Below are 20,161 nucleotides of genomic sequence, written 5' to 3'. Positions count from 1 at the left end.
TCACCATCGTAAAGGTGTTTAACCTGAAATCCAAAGAACACGGAGCATGCACAGAAAGAGATCTTACCATCCGCGAACTGCAGCGCAAAAAACCCCAACAAAAAAAAGTCGGTCACAGCTCAGGTCTTCACAGTCGTTAGAAAAACTGTCGACAAATGGGCCGGAAAAGTATTAAAATCCGCAAAGTGCGCTTATCATCATGTATGTTCGAGCCCATTAGATTATCCGTGAAGTGAAAACCATCCTCCGTTAGAAGACGAGCCTCCTCTACTACAAACTGAGAGGGCTGGTCACTCTCAAGCTTGTAAACTTTAGCTCCTCCCACAGCACACGCTGCCTGCTTGCAGCCACAGACTGTAAGTAAAGAGCCTGCATCACTATCACTCATTTCCTCAACTAAACCAAGAGGATACCGTCTAAGTTCAGTCTAGTTTTCCCCCTCTGTCGGAGAGAAAACTCCTAAAGTAACCTACAAGGTTTGTGAAGTTTGCAAGGTCGAAATATAGAAATGTATATTTCATAGAAAAAGACAATATACACACACATAACCCCTGCATGATGTGACACTTTCTTTCTTTTTTTATTATTTGTTGCAAGAGCTTCAAGTATTTATGCAAAGATTGTGAAGGCCCTTTCTTGAACATTTGTCAGACTTATGGGAACTTGGAAAAATCAGTATTCAGATTCAGCTTTTGTTTTTGTTTTGCATTTGTTTAATGCAACATAATTGTTTTACAATATTTAAAAGAGTGTAAAAAGGCCCAAATTGATGTGGGGCACAGACAGTTATGTCCCCACATATTGAAAGCCGAAAACGACCTGTAAATATGAAGTAGTGGATTGATTCAAAACTTGTATCAAATATGTTTTGCAGAACATGGCTTAAGAGAAAAGAGACTCCTTCACTGCTCTGTTGTCTTGGTTATCAGAGTTCCTCTTTCTCTCTCTTCTCAGGGCTACCCTGTATGGAGCTAGAATTGTGTCTTTATTACATGCGAGAAAATAAATGATCTGAGAGAAAAAAAAAAAGTTTGAGAGAAGACGTTATCAACACTGAAAAAAAAAAAGCATTTCATGAGAGAAAAAAGAATATTTGAGAGAAAAAGTTTTCATACCAATAGCAAAAAATAATAATATTTGAGACTAAAAAAGGTTTTTCTCATAGAACATAAAAAAATTAAAATTTTTAATTTTTTAAATTATTTCTGAGACCTACTCACAATAGCCTACACCACCCCTGCTTCCAACTTCTGTGTGTGTGTGCTAAATGAGTGAGTGAAATGAGCGACGGTAGCTACAGCTGTTGGATCACAAGTTAACTTGAGCATTTACCGTGGCCACAGCTGACTGCACGCTGTGTTCGGGTAGAGTGTAACTCAGCCTGAACTCCAGACTGTTTCACTTACAGGCTGAATGACAAACTGTTCGTCTCACAGCAACTCGACGTCAGGTAAATAACGATACATCATACAAATGTTGACTGGCAAGCCGATGTTGGTAACGATGGCGAAGATAGCGGAATATAAAGGCGATCGATGGTATGAAGCTGTGTCACAGGTTAATCTGGGCGCGTTGCTGCAGCTAACAGCGTCTCCACTTAGCGGTCCATGAATGTCAAACACCTCAGCCTGTTTCCCTATGAAAGTAAGAACACATTTAAACCGACCGTGGCACAAATCAGACAGAAAACATGAAGATTTGGACGGTTTATTGAGGTTTTCTAGTGTTTTGAACAGCGACACAGTCGCCTCCATGATCACGCTCAAAGTCCTCGCTTTGAACTCATTTGCAGGTGGGAGAGGTCCCTGTGAATCATTGTGCAGCTAACGATGTAGCCTGCAAACTACACTCAGAAGCATATATCTACATGACGATACATTACAGAGATAAACAAAGTAATCAGAATGTATTTCCTGGGTTGCAGTCAATGGATCCTGTAGCCACGCCTACGGCACATCTGGGACTATCACCAGTTAATTTTGCCGCCAGTTAAACTGTCACACCGGCATCTATCTAGGTGAACCGAACAATGGTGTAATGGTCCAGTTCGACTCCCAAGACAAGACGATGCTCACCCGACTGGCCAATAGGAACGTGGCCTGCCCATGACACAATTTTCACAGCGAAAGCAAAATCCTGACACGAGAGCAAGAAATTGCATCGAGAGCAAAGGAAAGCGGTTTGAGAGAAACACTTTTTTTTTTGAGAAAATGTTTTCACAATGATAGCAAAAAATATATATTTGAGATTTTTTTTCAAAGTATTTTGACAGAGATTTTTTTTCTCAGAAATAATTTTAAAAATTTAAAATTTATATTTTTTTATGTTCTATGAGAAAATACTTTCTCTCAAAACTTTTTTTAGTCTCAAATATTATTATTTTTTGCTATTGGTATGAAAACTCAAATATTCTTTTTTCTCTCATGAAATGCTTTTTTGCTATCAGTGTTGATAACTGTTTCTCTCAAACTTTTTTTTCCCCTCTCAGATCATTTATTTTCTCGCATGTAATAAAGACACAATTCTAGCTCCATACCCTGCAGCCGTCAGACAATGTATGACAAATGGGAGCGTCCACCACAAAGAGAATTACAGAGGATTATATACAAAGGCAAAGACCTGAACACAACCAGACTCAGCCATTCATGTAATCTCATTTTTGACCCTAGAAAAGAGTAAAGAACTGCAGTCCTCTAATGTTCCTTTAAAAGCACAAAACAACAGACAGCGAGGCTGCACCTTTTGCTCTGCTCAGGACGGCCAATGAAAATTATCGTTATCATTTCTTGACAGAAGGGACATAATCAAGTTCTCATGTATAACTGGCAGTGGAGAAGATAACATTAATAATTAGGCTGTAGCTCCTTGCTTCCAGTGACATGCGACAATGTGAGAATTTGTCTGATATTCTTACTGTTAACACCAAGAAATGTGATGTCAGTATCCAAGCACAGAATGCCTGAGGGCCCTGATAGTCCAATCTGACAGAAGCCTGACACTTGTGGAAATGTTTTCACTCTCTAGCTGGTTTTGCGTGACTGTGCCACAGATGCAGCAAAGGCCGAACTGGAAAACAATGTTGCAGGTGCATTAAATTTGTGGACAAGTTTCTGTTTCTCTCTCACTTTCTCTGTTTCTCTTTCAGTTATTTTTTTCTTCAACTTTTTGCAGGTCTCTCTCTGTTGTATCTTCTGTGATAGACAGACACCAAATCAAAGTTGCTCTCCTTTATCTGCCGGGCCCTCAGTAATCCTTCAAATTCAATCAGGGATTACTTCTGAGAAGATTAAAATCATCCAAGTCATGCAAAAGTCAGGCTTGCAGCAACAGGGGGTGGATGAACCACTCAGCAGTATGAATTCCTCAAAAAATGGAAAATTCTTTATTACTTTTCTATTCGCTCTGCAATGATATATGGTTCAATAATATAAGAATGCATTAAGCTGCGAGTCCCCCAAAACTGTGATTGCGTTCTCCAAAAACAAATGGATTATAATAATGAGTGCAAATGAGCCTCCAGCTCACACAGGAAAAAAGGAGAAAAACTGAAAGTGCCAAGCAGTCCTCAGACACTGGCATTCCCAAACTGAAGATGCCATAACGAGATGCTGAGTAGCTCTGCAGTGTTGGGTGAAGCACTATGATAAGAATTAAGCGGCCCCCTGTTAATGAACATGCATTTTACGTTTATTTGGAGCTATACACATGTTTTTCTGAATTAGAAAAAAATCACCAGGGCAGTTTTTAAGACCTGAAGGTTGTGTTTCACAAACGCACAGTTGCTGACTACATCACCCTTAATCTGCCGCTGCACCCAAATAATATCCCTTTGTCGTGGCACGCGAACACATTCAGGGACATACAGGAGCCATTCATATTAAGGTCACGGCCACCCGTGGAGCTTTTATTGGGGTTAAGCATATGGCAGACTCTTTCAGAAATACACAACACCAGATTTGGAGACTCGCCTAAATGTTTTGTGAATTTACCCACTCAACAAGCTCTAAGTAGTAGTAGCTCACAGCCAAGCTTATGTCAATGAGATCAACAATATTTTTTGATAAACAGGCTTTAAGTTTAGATGTTTGTCAATTTATATTGTGTGTATTGATAAGTGCTGCCTACACAGGCAACAAAAAAAAAGAATGAGAGGTTTTACTGTAATTCATTTTTTTTTCTAGCAGCGTGGCTTTAACAATGGAAATATCGGTCTGTGGTCAGTCCACCACTTTGGTCCAGACTGAAATATCTCAGCAACTATTGGCTGGAGTGCCAAGAACGAGGGGGACGAGATAGAGAGAGGGAACATGCGAGAAATTTTGTGGTCAAACAGAAAGCATAGGGAATTTTTCGCACGGTACGATTACATGCAAAGTTAATGCAAAGACCCGAATTGGGAGAGGCAAATAATGAACAGAAGTATCAGCGAGATGTAAAAACTCTGATGGAGCTCAGGATTATTCAGGATGGCTGCTTTACTCCACTTTCATTGTATGAACCTGGACTATGTGTGAGACCTTTTGGATGTGTGGATATAACTGTGATCACTATGCATCTGTGCATCTTACTATCTGAATAATGCGCCCTTAAAAATATGGAGCAATTGACATAAGACCAGGTTTATGTCGGTAAATGGGGCAACTGTTTCTGCTGCCTCGAGATAACAATGTGCCAACAATGTGTCTGACCACAACTAATTTTAACACCAGCACTCAAAGTACATATTTACAAAATGTGGGCGCTGGGCGTGAAAATTAAACTGCGTAGGTCAGACACTACGTTATGCGCCAGGTGGAAGGTCCTCAGTCTTGTTCATTAATTACTGGCTTGGTGGCAAACTGACTGGTGACAGACACATTTTATGCCTTTATACCTACAATGAAAAGCAGGTTATGGTACAGTAATGTTACAGATACATTTTAAATTCTATGTAAAATGAGTAGTGCCTGTTAGAACTGACGTTAGCATTTAGCTCAAAGAATCCCTGTGTCACAGCTCACAGAGCCGCTAGCATGGTTGTAGAGTCCTATGCTGTGTCTCAATTCGCGCACTTCCATACTTACACTTACTATTTTGAGGGCATAAGTGTGTTCAAACTGAGAAATATGGCAAAATGCAGTGCACTGCCAGTACCCGGATGGTGCACTTATACCGGCTAATTAGTTCAAGTATATCCAGCTGCAGCCCGCAGACCTGATGGAAGTTGACGGAAGTTGACGGAAGTTGAACTTCCAAATATGGTTTGTCCCAGAAGACACCACGCATAAAACGTGATGACGTTAATCTCGGCTCATGTACAGGATAGATCCTAATGCAAACTGTTTTATTCTTTAGAGGCCAACAATAGAACTTTAAATACACTTCTAAGAAATTTTAATGCGAGAAATCAACTATGTAGATTACGAATATCGTCAGTTTTACAAAAATTGGCGGCAAATCGAAAATGTGTTCAAACGTTGAGAAATTGGAGTTGAGAAGCTCCGCAAGTGCTGACCATGGTGCCGACAGGTGTTATATAGCTGCAGTAACGTTACTGGAGGCTGCACAGCAACACAATGGAGGTTAACCCTATCCGCTATCCGCTGTAGGGTTAACTGGTCGACATGCACATAATCAATAACTTTAGGCACACACCCTGTGATGGTTAGGGTAAGAGGAATATACTTGGGGGGGCTGTCAGGAATAGTTAGCTAGCTAGCTCCGGTTAGCTCCCCCAGGCCCAGTCACACAGACCACTGCAGCCAACACAGCAGACGTGTCCAGCAACAGCTGAACGATAGAGTTAATGTTCGTACCGCTGTTATTCTATCATTAAATTCTCAGTAATGTTGTAAAGTTATAACCTAAATCAAGATACATCTGGCTCATGATGTAACATTACAGAATATTCTTGGTTTGTGAAACTTAAAATCACTTTGGAAACATTGCTTTATTATTATCATTAGGCTATTATAAATAAAGATTTTCAGGAATTATAGTATTAATATACTATATTAACAATATATAATTATAGTATAGTAAATATTAACGCATAATGGACAATGCTTACTACGTTGACAGTTTTTTTCCCCCCACAACTTTATTAATCCAATAGTACTTGACAGACACAACAAAACAGGGAGCATAGGTTATAATAAAACAAAACAAACAAATGAAAAACAAACAAGACACATAAGTAAATCAATATAAAAATAAATAGATAGCAGCTAAATTCTGTCTATAATATGTTTTAAGATATTGGATGTCTTTAAAGCTTTCTTGTTTTTTAACAATCTGCCAATAGAAAAGCTACATGCTACCGTGTTGAGTAGCATGGACCGGAACTGCAATTCCAGGACCCTTGTTTACTTTGATACTGACAGCTAGCTGACTGGCTAGCTAGCTATGTTACTCTTTACAGCCCCCCAAAGCCAATTACCCTTACCATAACCAAGTGTGTGTTAACCAAGTTATTGATTATATGCATGTCGACCGGTTAACCCTACGCCTCACGGCCGACATGCTAGCAGACAGGGTTAACCTCCTTTGTGTTGCTGTGTATTACTGTATAACTGCGGTCCCAGGATTGCAGGGGTCCTGAAACTGCAGCCTCCGGTACTGCAGCTTCATACTGTCTATTGGCCAACGCAGCAGAGACTCCAGCAACAATGGCAGAGGAAAACCCAGCTGTAAGATAGTTTATATGTTCGTACTGTTGTTATTCTGTCATTACATTTGAGTAGTTTAAATTAAATGAAGAAACATCTGGCTCGTGAAGTACAGAAAATTATTGGTTTGTAAAACTTAAAAAAATAAAAATAAATAAACAACAGAAATATGAAAAGGGCACTATCCTTACTATCCTTTTATTATTATTATTATTATGGCTGTTATTTTAGAGCTCTGCAGGCATCCTCTATGAAATCTTGTCATAGTCATTTCTGGTTGTGCACAACAGCAGTATTTGATTTGAGACAACACTACCCTGTCAAAATTAACGCACTAAGCAAGTAAGTACATAGTGTACGCAGTATACTGCATGTTAGTATACTAGGAAGTACCCAAATTGAGACACAGCACTAGTCTTGTTAATTGATTACTAGTGTTGTACAAATCCCCTAAATAAAGTGGATTTAACAAGAACAGCTCATTTCAGATTTATTGCAATAGTCCTTCAAACATTTGCAAATAGCTGTTCCTGCTAGTAGGCTGAGAGAATGCTGTTATGGAAATCATCAGTTGTATTTCAATGATACAGTCTCCTGCAACACAGAACATTTGTTCCTCTTAGAGACCACACTTGACCTTGAATTGATATAAAGTTGTTCACCCAATTGTCCATTCATAGTTGTATTTATCTTGAGGTGAACGTTCTGCCTTTTTCTGCTGAGTCACCATCAATGACACCTAACAACTGCTGGGAATGGTATCTTGAACACTTTCACACAAAGATAAAGATGTCAAAGTGTTCATAAAGTGTCAGATTTTATAATAAGAGAACAGTAAGCTATGATAAGCTTAATGAATAAGAGTATAATATAATTTCCATTTCACCTGGCTGACAATTAGATTTTAACCCTTTATGAAAAGCAGGCTATCGTACAAAAAAGTCCCAAATATATTTAAATTTCAATTGTTTCTAGTATGAATAGTATCTGTTAAAGGGGATTAGGACAAGAATTGTTGACATGTCAACAAGGTCAAACTCTTGGCTCCTTCAGTACAAGGTGTGTTCCACCTGACCAGTAAGCTTCAACCTGCAGGCTGTGACGCAGTCAGACCAACTATGACTCATCCCCGTGTCCTCACCTTGTCCCGCTCCGACAGTCCCCCAAATGTCCCAACATCTCACTCACTGTCTCTCTCTACACAGGAGACCTTCTCTCTTCACACTGATGATTCATGACCATTCAACTGATGCTGCACTCTAGTCTGAAAGTGTCCCATTTGCTTCCTCTATAAATGATCCTGAGTCGAGTCGTTTTGACAAGTTGGTCATATATCATGGATAGGAATGACTTGCCGGATGCTGTTGGCCATGACCACTTCTTTTCCACACATTCGGGTAACCAAGGTAAACTAATGATCCTTGGACCAGATGCGTATCAGAGTAAATAGGTTTGTCATTTATGCACACGTAAAACCATCATACATCTGCTTGGTTGCTGGACTCCCAACGATGTAACTTCTGATATGTCTGCATTGATGCATTCTCAAAATTCACTCTAAAATTATGCATCAGAACAGTCTAAATTAAATGTAGCTAATAGTCAAAATGGCCAATGAACTACTTATGACTTATGACACAGATACAGTTTTAGTCAGCTCATCCAAATTACAAAGAATCACATTTTCTCACACATGCTACTATCTAGTAATGCAGAGTGGGGGTGAAGGACAGCAACAAAAGATAAGCAGGTGCAATGTTTACTATTTCACCACGTTAGCATGTTTACTAAATACAAAGCTGTGTCCCAAATCCATATTGATTCTAAGCAGGTTTTAGTATATAGTTTTTAGTTTTTAGTATGTAGAGCATAGGCGTAAATTTCATCTCACTGTAGGGGGGGACAATAAACATAAAATTTCACAAGAGCAATTTTTGAGGGGGACACAAATAATATAGCCAAAATTGTACCTGTATAGGATACGTGTACACAGAGAGAAGTCTTACTACTATTTTTCTGGCCAACAACACAAAGTAATAGTTGTTTAAATGTGACTTAAGTTCATAGGTTCACCACGCGACCATATTATCCTAAATAACTTGTGTCCTCTAGGCTACATAGTAATTTATGTTTCTTCTGGGATAGAGGATGTATCTTACACATTTATATATATTTATTAGATATTTGACTGAAACAAGCCAACTTCTCTGCCACTTAACATCATAATGCGCAAAACCCAACACAACGGTGGATCTATGTTATTAGCCTAATATCGTTCACACACAGGATTATCGCTGTAGTAAGAGATGCACAGATTACATTTTTCCTGGCTGATTCCTGTTACTGATTTTTTAAAAGGTCTGACCTACCGATTCTAATTTTGGCCGATTCCGATTTTATTTCTTTCTAAGATCTATAACTGACAGCATACACAAACATTTTTGTAACTATTTATTGGAAAAATCTATTTTTATTAGGATCCCCATCAGCACCAGTATAAACTGTTGCTTTACCTGCTCCCTGCTTTACAATATCCACAGCGTCTCTTTCTGTGTGTTTCTCTGCAGATGTAGTGAGTGTTGCGTCTTCTTCACTCTCGTGAATAACTTCCACACACCTAAGACATGTTTTAGCCTGTGTGTGTGGCTATGACATGAGGTTCTGTGCACACACGTCAAATTGTAAATTGTATGTAAAAATTGTATATTTGACACTGTCAGAGCCGAGTAAACGAGAATAAACGGCCTATTTCAGTCCCCAGCTGATTAATCTGCGCATCTCTGGCTGTAGAAGGTGAGTTCCAGTTCAATAAGCTGTTAAACAAGCTACCAAACAAGCTAGGTAATGTTATAATTACAGAGTGGGCTCATAGAAAACTAATCGGTTATCACAACTTTTTGTCATGATTAATTTATTAATGACTCAACATCAACTGTATTAAAGACAAAAGAATCTGCTCATCCAATGTTTAAAGTACATAAAACAGCCCTACCAGCCTACCTAACATTACTGTAGCTCCACAACTACTGAAGGATTCAACTGGTTTTCTGCCACCGGCCTCCTGTGAGGGAAAACAGGCAGTGGACCAAACCACTGGGAGGCAAAGGAGGGGGGACGCAAAATGTTACTAAACTTAAAAAGTACTTGAATTGCCCTGTTTGCGTTTGTATTGCTTTACTATTTACACAATTGTGTTAAATATATATCATTATATTATTTGATGGTTTTTAAGGGGGGACACCCCTCAGGTAGGGGGGGACATGCCCCCCCCCCCCCCCCCCCCCCGTGATTTCTACCTGTAAGGAGTACACTTGAAAAGTGACATAGTAGACTCAAAGCAGACAACATGCAGACTAAAGCCCAATCCCAATGTCCCTCCCTAAACCCAAAGCCCTGAACTCTCACAGACTTTACTGATGTCACTTTGAAAGTGATTGAGTGCAAGAGGCTGTGAGGGCTCAAAATGCTGTAAACAGGAACGGGACAGCCCTTTGCCACTTTATCACGTTACCTTTACAACGCTGAAACACATTGCACACTTTTTATTTTATGTTTTTGCCTTATTTTTAAGTCCTGCAGGCTCTTGTCCTACAGAGTGGAGGAGAGGTAGCCTAAATATCAATATATATTTGTAATTAATCAATACACTATTGTTGGTCAAATAGCATCATCAAGCAAAAACTAAAATAAATAGTTGAATAAACTAAGTATGTCAAAAGGTTATTGCATTCCTCTGACTTCATGTGTTCTATGCAGCATCTAAAGTTAGGAAAACTTTCAACCATTTTGACATCAGCGTTGGTGTCGATGCTTGTTTGTTTACTGTTTTCTTCTTCTCTTAATACGCGGATTTGCTGTGATATTTCTCTCGCTTCCGGGCTTCCCATGGTAACCGAGAGAGCCCTCGCGCACTTGACGATTTGACAGTGGGTCAGCCTTAAGCCCTCACGGACTTCCCGGGAACGCGCCTCAAAGTCTGTGAGTCTGTGAGGGTGGACATTGGGATTGGGCCTAAATATATTTGATTGTTGAGTACACACTATTCTCCCACAATGCAATTCACAAGGGAAATGGAGGAGCAGCTCACAGCTGAAAAAAAAAACTGAAATACATTGTGGGTGGTGGTGAAACAGCTCCAAAAAATCTTGGAAAACAGAAAAAAAGTCACATTTGTTACATTTTAATGTGAATTTGTTACAGTTAATTGACAGCCATAAATGTCAACCTTTTGGTGGGGCTAAAGGAAAAGTGAAAATTTCATGGTAATCCAATAGTTTATTTCAGACCAAAGTGTTGGTCTGGCAGACTGACAGACTGATGGAGCCAATAACATATATAAAAACACACAACTGAAACAGTGACCTGGTTATTCTGAACAATCCACTGGCTTCACTTTAAACCAGACCTTTCTACCAAAGAAATGAGTAAGTCCCTATAAAAATTGTCAATGCAGAGGCTGTGACCTGTGGATTTTATGGAAAGGCATGTTGTATATGAATTAAGTGAGCACCACAAACAAAATCCTCCATTCACCTCCGTTGTATTGGGGTCAGGGCAGAAATCTCAACAAATATACCAAATCTGAGCACATAAAACCCAAACTATCTGCATGGCTAGATACCACTAGAGGTATGTTAGAGAATATGTTAAATTTTTTGTAGAACTGACCCTGAGAGAAACCAGGGACTGTGTTGATGTCCATGTAGGTTGTTGGTAACAGCCAGTGAGACCAAACAGCATCAGTGAGAGAGAACAGCTCATGTCCATATCAAAGACAGGAGAGCCGGCTTCCCCTGTTTTTACCACTTCTTTCTCTCTGTGTCTCTGTCTCTCTGTCTCTCTCTCTCTCTCTCAATTTCAATTCACTGGGGCGTTACTGGCATGGGAAACAAACATTTGCATTGCCAAAGAAAGTGTGAAATAAAAACAGTCTCTCTCTCTCTTTCTCTGATGCACACAGAAGTAGGCTTGTGTTTATAGTGACAGGGAAAATAATTCAAAAGTAGATGCAAATCATGTCATTTGCAGCATTAATTGGCTCTTAACTTCATTCCTGACATGTTCAATCATCCCAGAGTGAGTTTAAGGCTTTTTGGTTCGCCCACATAACTAAAGCTTAAGGTTTTACCAGCTAACTTGTTAATACATCTCATCATACAAAAGAGTTGAAGACTGGATGATTGAAACTACTAACGTACTGTAAAAAATATTGACTTTACCCTCAAGGTTCAGCGGTGTGTTATATTTCATGATGTGACTTTTGTTTTTGGTAACACTTCACAAAAGAAAATCTTGAATTGATCTGAAAGATCTGGCGGGAAAGAGGGATGCAGGCGGCCTGTCTTTTTGATTAGCTTCATCGCATTTCTGCTACACAGATAAAGAGAGTCTGACAGGTGACAACAATTATGAAATGGACTCGTACCGTTGATGCCGTATGCCGAACATACTGAAGGTAGCTGAACTGTTTGGATGCCTCTTTATCTTCCACAATGAGTAAGAACCAATATCTGCTAGCCTATATTTAACAGCTTCGGTGCACACACATGGGGGAAGGGCGGCTGACATATGGCATTAAGATGAATTCTATTGGATGTTATGAGATTATTGCATGTTAATGTGATCTGGTTTTCCCCTGAGAGCTTAAGTGCAGTTTAAATGAAGACATCTCTGTGTGTGTGTTTGCTCAATACATATACTTTCTTTGTCTGGCTTTTTCTTCATGGTTTTTGAAGCTGGGAGGCTGTGGATGCTGCAGCAAGAGGGCATAGGTCCTGCACAGCTGCACAGCGGGAGGGGTGGGGGCTGTGAAAGAAAGCCTCCAGGCACTCGGAATGAATTAATGAGTTTCTGATTTTTGATGACATTTTCAGCGTAACTTTATTAATCTTGACATTAAATATAGTACAGCGTTAAAGGGGAATATCATTAACTGTAAGAAATTGCCTTTGTTTTTGTTAGGTCTAATGGAAGGTTTATCCATTAAGTTTTTCTTGTGATCCTTTCTTCAAGTTACAGAGCAGAAAATCTAAACTTGGAGCTGCTCCACTTTCAGTAAAGCTCTGTAGAGGTTTGTAGCATGTTATGAAAAACAGCTGCCTGAAAAGAAGATTAAATGTCCATCAGCTGCTTGGATGCAAGATATTAGTAATCACATTTTTAACACACATTTTAAACACATTTTTAAGTATTTAGGCATTTTAGTAGTGATAACAGCAAGATACAAACTAGATTTTCAGCTATCCTCCATATATTTCTTTGCTCTCAACCTTCTGTTCTGTGATTGGTCTCTGTTAAACCACTGTGCATTACCAGGCATCCTTACTGTATGCTCTAAGCTGTGTCCATTTGCAGACACCCAGCTCTTCACTTTAAAAGTATTCATTGCAGTTACAAATTAGACTGAATACATTTAGATGTTGGAGGCTAGAGGAAGTTTTTTTTGTATGGAAAACCTTGTATGCATGACATTTGGTAAACAGTTTGGGTGAAAAAGCACTTCAGTGTTTTCAGGATGAAAGAACCACTACCATCAACCGTTTTTCCACAAGTAAGGCCCATATCGTCACATGTTTTATTCTCAGGAATACTTTTGGTGTCTCTGTTTATAGTCAACAGGGAAAAAACAACTATCACTCTCAATCTTTGATAAAAAAAGAGAAAATCACAGCTGACATTGCTCGTGAAGCCAGTAAATAGACCAAACAGTACACACATGCACACATCCTTTTTGGTGCTCCAAATTGTAATCCAAATTGGTTATGCAGTTGGCGAAGCCGATGAAATATTGATTGAATTGACCTTTTTACTTTCGCAGACTTTCACTATTCTATCTTGAGTGAGTTAAAATATTCAAAAATTCCTTCAGATGATTGGTTTGACAGGGTCAGTGCGCCCAGTGAGGGGAAGATACAAAATTAACAGGTTCAGTCAGCTTGAAATTGTAGCACATCTAATGTACCAACAACACATGTTCTGCATCCTCAACTTCACTTCACAGGAAGCTCCAGAGTCAGAAATTTGTGACAAAACAGATGAAAGAAGAGAATCCTCACAATCAGAGCACGATCTGAGAACAGAAGAAATGATCAGGGACAACATTACCATTTAGATTTTCACCATTTAGAAATAATGCTTCAATAGCCAATGGGAATTGACTGTGCAATGCACTTCCTCATTGTCTGTTGGTTTATCAGTTTGTTGTTGGACCACCATCCTAATTACTTTTCATTTATGCCTACAGAGAGTATGTCAGAGTTAAACAGCCTCAAGGAAAAGCTGTTTCATGTGCTAATCATCGATTAAAAAATCCCCCAACATGTTTAAAGACACACTGTTCATTAAGTACTGCGGAGAACTTGAACAAGGCCAGCTGACTTTCAAAATATCTTTGTGGGTTGTTTCCTTTCTTTGTGGTTATAGCTGCAATCATTGATGATAATGAGCAAGTTCAAGAGCATAGCAAAGCTAATTTGTTTGTTGGTTAATTGAAGGATGGCATGTGGATTATCTAGCATGGAAAATGTATTGTTTAGTTTGCCGCCAGTGAGATGGTGACGTTTGATGGATTACACTTCCATCCAGATTTACTAGATATTCGTTTGAATTATGGATCCTTCCAATGCAATAATCATCAAAACAGGATGGCGAAGCCGGAAAAATGAAACAACTTTAGGCATTCATATTGAAACGGAAAAGCAGCGATTCATATCTGTCTTAAGTCAGGTCCATGTGATAGAGTAATGGAAAAACATCTGGATGAATTAGTTATGAGAGTGTCCACATGTGGAGTAGACCAACCATTATAAAATATTTACATTTCAACACATTGGATGTTAAAGGTGAGATTGCAGTGAGCTGCTACATAAAATGCAGTTTGGTCAACCTCCGCCCAGGAAGAAATGTGCACCAGTCGCTTCGTGCCTCAGCTTCATTATCATTATTGTGTCATTTAGCAGTCAAAAGCAAAGTCAATAATGTAATTACTTTTCCTAATAGACTCAGCGTCATTGAGCCTCACAGTGAAAGAGCCCAGCATGCACCATGGGGAAAGAAAAGACAGAGAGAGAGCACTGCAAGTGTCCAAATGTCACAGGCGCACGAGTTCACGCCACATGCACACACCCTGTTTTGTCAGTGACACAAGAGGAACAATCTCTACGGACATAATGAGACTGTCAGGACTGTATTGTAGCCAACATATCCTCCCAGTCAAGCGGTAAGGGGTCAGAACAAACTAAACCATCAGAGGAAACAAATTGCAATGCAATAGCAGCTCTGGTTTGCATGTCATTTAGCTTCCACCCCCCCTTCTCTGCATTAAAGCAAGGTGACTGATGGTTTTCAAATAGGAAACCAGATAACACACGACACCCTGGAGCAAATTTAGGCTTCCTAACACAGGCTGCACAAGCACACATATGCATATAAACAGATTTCTTATCACACTCACACACACACACACACACACACACACACACACACACACGTGTATCCACCACGGCTTCCAGCCCCTTACTAGGACACAGACACACAACAAGCCCAGACCCTGACTGAATGCAATCTATTGCCATGGCACCCAGCGCCTAGATGACCGGTATCTGTAGTAACTGAGCAACCTCACACCACTTTATTACTCCAAAGCACAAACTCAGCTGCAAGCCTCTCCTCCCAGGCTGCGGTGGCAGCAATGCCTCCTGGTGTTTGTCCGCCACTCTCTGCATAAAAAAAACATCCTTTCATCCTTTTGTCTTATTGTGAACCACTATCGCCTGCTGTCATAAGAGAAAGGAGGGACTCACCGTGCTTTCCCCCCCTCGGCGGAAGACAGGAGCCAGGTGGAGTGAGCAGAGGCTGCAGTGGCGGAGGAATCCCCCTGGTAGTGTATGTGTAAGAGTGTGTGAGAGGGAGCGTGGATGTTTGTGTGCGTGAGTGCGTGTGTATCTCTGTGTGTGTGCATGCAAGTGTGTGTGAGTGTGGTGTGTGCAGGGAGTCAGAGCTGATCCAGCAGATGCAGACGGGAGCCACCAATAGAATGAGGAGAAGGAGAGAGAGAGGAGTGTATGAGAGACGGAGGGAGGGAGAGACAGCAGAGGAGGGGTCTGATAGCATTACATCATGGACTAGGGAACAGTGGGTTTGCAGGGGGTGGACTACGGGTGGGGGAAGGTGTGCGGGTGCATGTGTGTGTCCTTGTGTTTGTGTTTGTGTCTGCATCAACATCACTGTATATTCTCCCTCTGCAGCGGACCACAAGATGATTAAAGACTGTCCATGTTGCATACAGTGCTGCGTCGTCATGGAGCCTGCACCTGTGTGCGTGCGTATGTCTGCGATTGTGTGTGTGCGTTTGTGTACATAAACAGAACATAAGCAACAGCTATAATCAAGATGGTATAATAATCCCACCACATTTCATAGATCATGTACCCAAACCTCCAGGTGACTATAAATATTCTCACAGGTTTCATGAACAGATAAATTCCAGATGCTGATCTATGTTTCTGTCAACAGTTTGCTGCAGATGGACAAAAAATCTCAATCCTGCCCCTTTCCGCCTCAGTAAACACACTCAGAGATACTGGCTAATGGCTCCCTTGTCCATTTAAAAAAATCCAGATGGACACCCTGTTAGGAAGTCACTGACATTTCAGGTGATTGATTCCAAACACTTTCTGCTGGTTTTGACAGAGCACATCTCTAAAAGAAAAAGGAGAAAACACGCACACACACTTTTTTTTTTTACCCTATAGCAGCAATCACCTGCCTTTGTGCAGCCTGCCATCCCTAAAAGGGAACAGAGCGGGGGAAGGAAGGAGAGAGAGAGAAAGAGAGAGCGTAAGAAGGAAGAGAGTAGGAAAACAATGACAGCTCAGGGTCATACCTTGCACCTCTGCTCTGTCTGTACCAATCTGGCACCCGACAGGCAGAAAACGAGATAGGACGGATGCAGGTGGCAGACACACGTAGATGGAAGGAAGTATTTCCTCCCTCTAATGTCTCACACGAAACAGGTGAGGCCGGAAGCTTGGCGGCATATTGACTACTCACAGGACTAGTTGGTGAACTTCTTTAGTTGGCGAGCCAACCGTTGGGCGAGCTCTTGGCAGTCACCATAGCTCCCAGAGCATCTCTCTATTTTCTCTGTACTGTTCTGTCTAATTCTTCTCCCCTGGCATTTTGGTCACTGCACACCATTGAACCGTTTGTTCAATAAAACGTTTCTAGAGGAGGGAACATAAAGCCCTTTCACCTAAAAAGCTTGCCAATGGTTGGTTAGCGAATTTGTCACCTTGTTAGCTCAGCTTGGTCACTAACAGAACAATGACTTTATTCAAAAGATGTATTTGTACCATCAACTCCTGTGTCATGACTTTCTGTAAACCACTTCTCTTTTGTGGAACAGTTTTTACTCCGACTGAGGTGACACACAACTATCAAGACAGATAGTTTTCTGGTGTAAATTTGCTCGTAACATTTCATCAAAGTTGAACCCCATGCAGCCATTGACTGCAATGGCAGACATACTGGGAGCCGCTTTGCAATATTCTTGTGTCACCAAGTTTGAAGAGAAAATCAAGATTAAATTTGTTGTTTCATGGAGCAACAAATTGGAAAAACTGGTAGTTAAAAATGATCTAAAATTTTCAGTCTCAGTCTGGTTAGGTTTAGGGAAAGGTCACGATGACGTTTCGTTTCATATGGGACTCAAACAGCAGCTTTCTGGCAAAACGCCCTTACGGAAAACTTCACCAACATGCAGAAACAATGCAGACAAATTTCATGAGGGTTTAGCAAATCTAGGGTTACCATCTAGACATGATGAAATATTTGCCTCCTCGAGCTGATCCTCTGATCTTGGCAAATCCATTGGAATGAATTGATTTCACCACAACATTTCAGTGTTTAAATCCTGGTGTGTCCAGGCCTTTAGAGATTTCTGGCCAAAGACAAATTCATTATATGTGAAACTACAGGAGTGGCAACAGGGCTTTGTTTAAAGAGGTGGTATTATGCTAATTTTCAGGTTCAAAATCCTATTTAGGGGTTGTACTAGAACAGGTTTACATGGTTTAATTAATTTATTTTTTTTATACTGCACATTGCTGCAGCTCCTCTTTTCACCCTGTCGGACTAGCCACTTGGTGAGCGTTATATGAGGCGCATTTAGCTTTCATCCCTGTGACGTCACAGGGATCAAGGGGAAGCGGCTGGACTACAAACGAGCTGTTTTCAGTCAGTTCAGAGCAGAGTTTTCTGTGGGAGATAGGAACTCCCTTCAGGCTGGACTTTGTGCTTTTTCACTTTGCAAACCTATCACATACACAAAAAGGAATATAACTCAATAAAGGAGAGGCAAAAAGCCAAAATGCAAAATACTACCTCTTTAAAAGATAACCAGCACAATTGTTCAGCAGTGGTTAATCCAACACATATTATACCTTAAAGGACAGGCGGAAATCTCAGTGGGGAAACAAACAAAAAAGCTTCTACTGAATTGGAATTATTAATGATTGTTTTCTATTTACAACATTTCTGGCACATTGTTGTTATACCAGCTTTTAGAAGTGCTGCCAATATCAATTTATGAGATACTGGATATTTTCACACACACACCTTCACCTAATGATTCTTGCTGCTGTTTCAAATTAAGGCAGATTTGGCCATAATCACTGACTGGCTAAAGAATGGCCTCCTTTTATGTCTTTGTCCTCTCATCTCCCACATAGGAATTGCTGACTGGGAATGCGCCATCAGTTGTCTGTGAGGTGGGCTGTCAAAGATCAGAAATGTGCCTCATTTTAACTAATTTCAAGGTATTTGTTGGGCAATGCGGTTGTAATGTTACCAGAAAATCACAGCCGTGGTCATAAGTTCACCATCATGTGTCTATTCTGAGGTAATGCTGCTGACTTTTCAATTCAACTTAACTTCTTCACTTCTTCTTTTGTAACCTGTTCTAAATAGGTTTGACCTTTTATTTGTCACAAGCCATTAGAGATCCTCTTGACTCACTAAATGAAATGTGACAAAGGCTAATGGGCCTGCGCCCACATGTGAGTGGATGTGAATCATTTAGTCTACATGTTGCTCATAACGTGTATGCTTCCTAGACTGGGGTCTATTGTAAGAACCACTGTGAAAGACTAAAACTGACATTAATGTAATGTAATTTATCAAACCATCCTTTCAATTCAGATGGGATTAGGGGAATGACGATGCAGTGCAGTGTGAAATCTGTATTTATCAGGTTAGCGTGTTATTATGGTGTCAGAGTATTGGATCAATCCAGGATTCATTTTTTTAGTGATTGGCACGGTCTCCAAAAGTATTAGCATTTCAGGTCTGTACACTTTGATCGAAAAAGATGAAACAGCACCCCGAAGCTGTTACGTTAATGGTCATATCATGCCCATTCTGGCCAGCTTGTTATGTGTAAGTTCCAGTAAAGCTGTATCTTCCTGGGGGGCCACATCTAAAGTCAACATGGTTGCAGGGTTCCCAGGCTCTGGAAACTAAGCACCAATTAAGACCGCTGACATGAGAATGGCAGCCCAAACTGTGATGGATGGTCTATCGGTATGGCAAGCACACATACAGTGTTCGACTGGCTATATTACGTAGCATAGATATGTTGTATGCTGCCATATTGCTTAACTTGTGATTTAATTAGCACACTGGGAAAACAAATGCAGCAAACTGTGTTAATCCTGTTGAACGATAAAATAATGTGAGAGGAGTTCATATCCTGCAGTTATGAAATTACAGTATGTGCAGATAATTACTGCATTTTCACAGTAGACATTGTCATATTAAGAAAAGCCCAGGTGTAACTAACAACATTAATGATGGCTCTGCTCTATTCAAGTGTCCCACATAAGACAGCATGACAGTCACACACCAGCAACCTGAGACTGAAGCAACTTGGTTTTATTATTTACACCTACTTTCTTAATGTCCAGTGGCCAATCCCATTATATATTTGGCAATATATAAGCTAGTGGATGGACACTGTAATGCTATTACAATAAACTATAACAATAAGCTACACCTGGATTATTAAGTTGTGGCTTTCAAAACCTTGTGAGGATGCTGGGCACAAAGAAAACCCCAGATAGCGATGGTTTTGTGCGACTTTAAGTTCTGAATGTGTGTGTACTTAAATCCAATGAACATGGACCTGTTTTCTTTTTTAAGGCAATTTGTTGGGGTATTTTTCTTTTGTATTTGATATTTGAAAGTGAATTGAAACAGGAATTGAGGGATAGGGGTTATTTTTTTTCCCCAATATGTCTCGATTAGTATCCCAAATTTGATGTAAACTTTTCTATATTTATATCCTAGAAAAAGGCAGAACAACACTATCAGCATATATATTTATCTGTTGGTTTTAGATAAATAAAATGATCAAGTCGAAGGGAAGAGCCCATGTTAAGCTTTGTATTTTTCTTTTTTACAAATAACTTCACATATTTTCAAGTGTGTTCGTTTTCAGTGCACTGGAGACCATGAAT

General features: G+C 40.1%; 1 protein-coding gene across 2 annotated transcripts in view; it reads right to left on the bottom strand.

The window, feature by feature from the left end:
* sema4bb (sema domain, immunoglobulin domain (Ig), transmembrane domain (TM) and short cytoplasmic domain, (semaphorin) 4Bb) overlaps nucleotides 1-15,568 on the bottom strand; it is a 64,130-nt gene extending 48,562 nt beyond the window's left edge. The window contains exon 1 of one of the 2 annotated variants that reach the window (XM_046032447.1): nucleotides 15,449-15,568. The gene's annotated coding sequence lies outside the window, so the exon portion shown is untranslated. Of the gene's footprint in view, nucleotides 1-67; nucleotides 264-15,448 lie in introns of those variants that run through there. The other variant, XM_046032446.1, reaches the window with a different exon arrangement.
* Between the last annotated feature and the right edge of the window lie 4,593 nt (nucleotides 15,569-20,161).

The sequence above is a fragment of the Micropterus dolomieu genome, linkage group LG20 (assembly GCF_021292245.1).
Source record: "Micropterus dolomieu isolate WLL.071019.BEF.003 ecotype Adirondacks linkage group LG20, ASM2129224v1, whole genome shotgun sequence".
Lineage (NCBI taxonomy): Eukaryota > Metazoa > Chordata > Actinopteri > Centrarchiformes > Centrarchidae > Micropterus > Micropterus dolomieu.
This window is presented reverse-complemented; position numbering and strand designations above follow the sequence as displayed.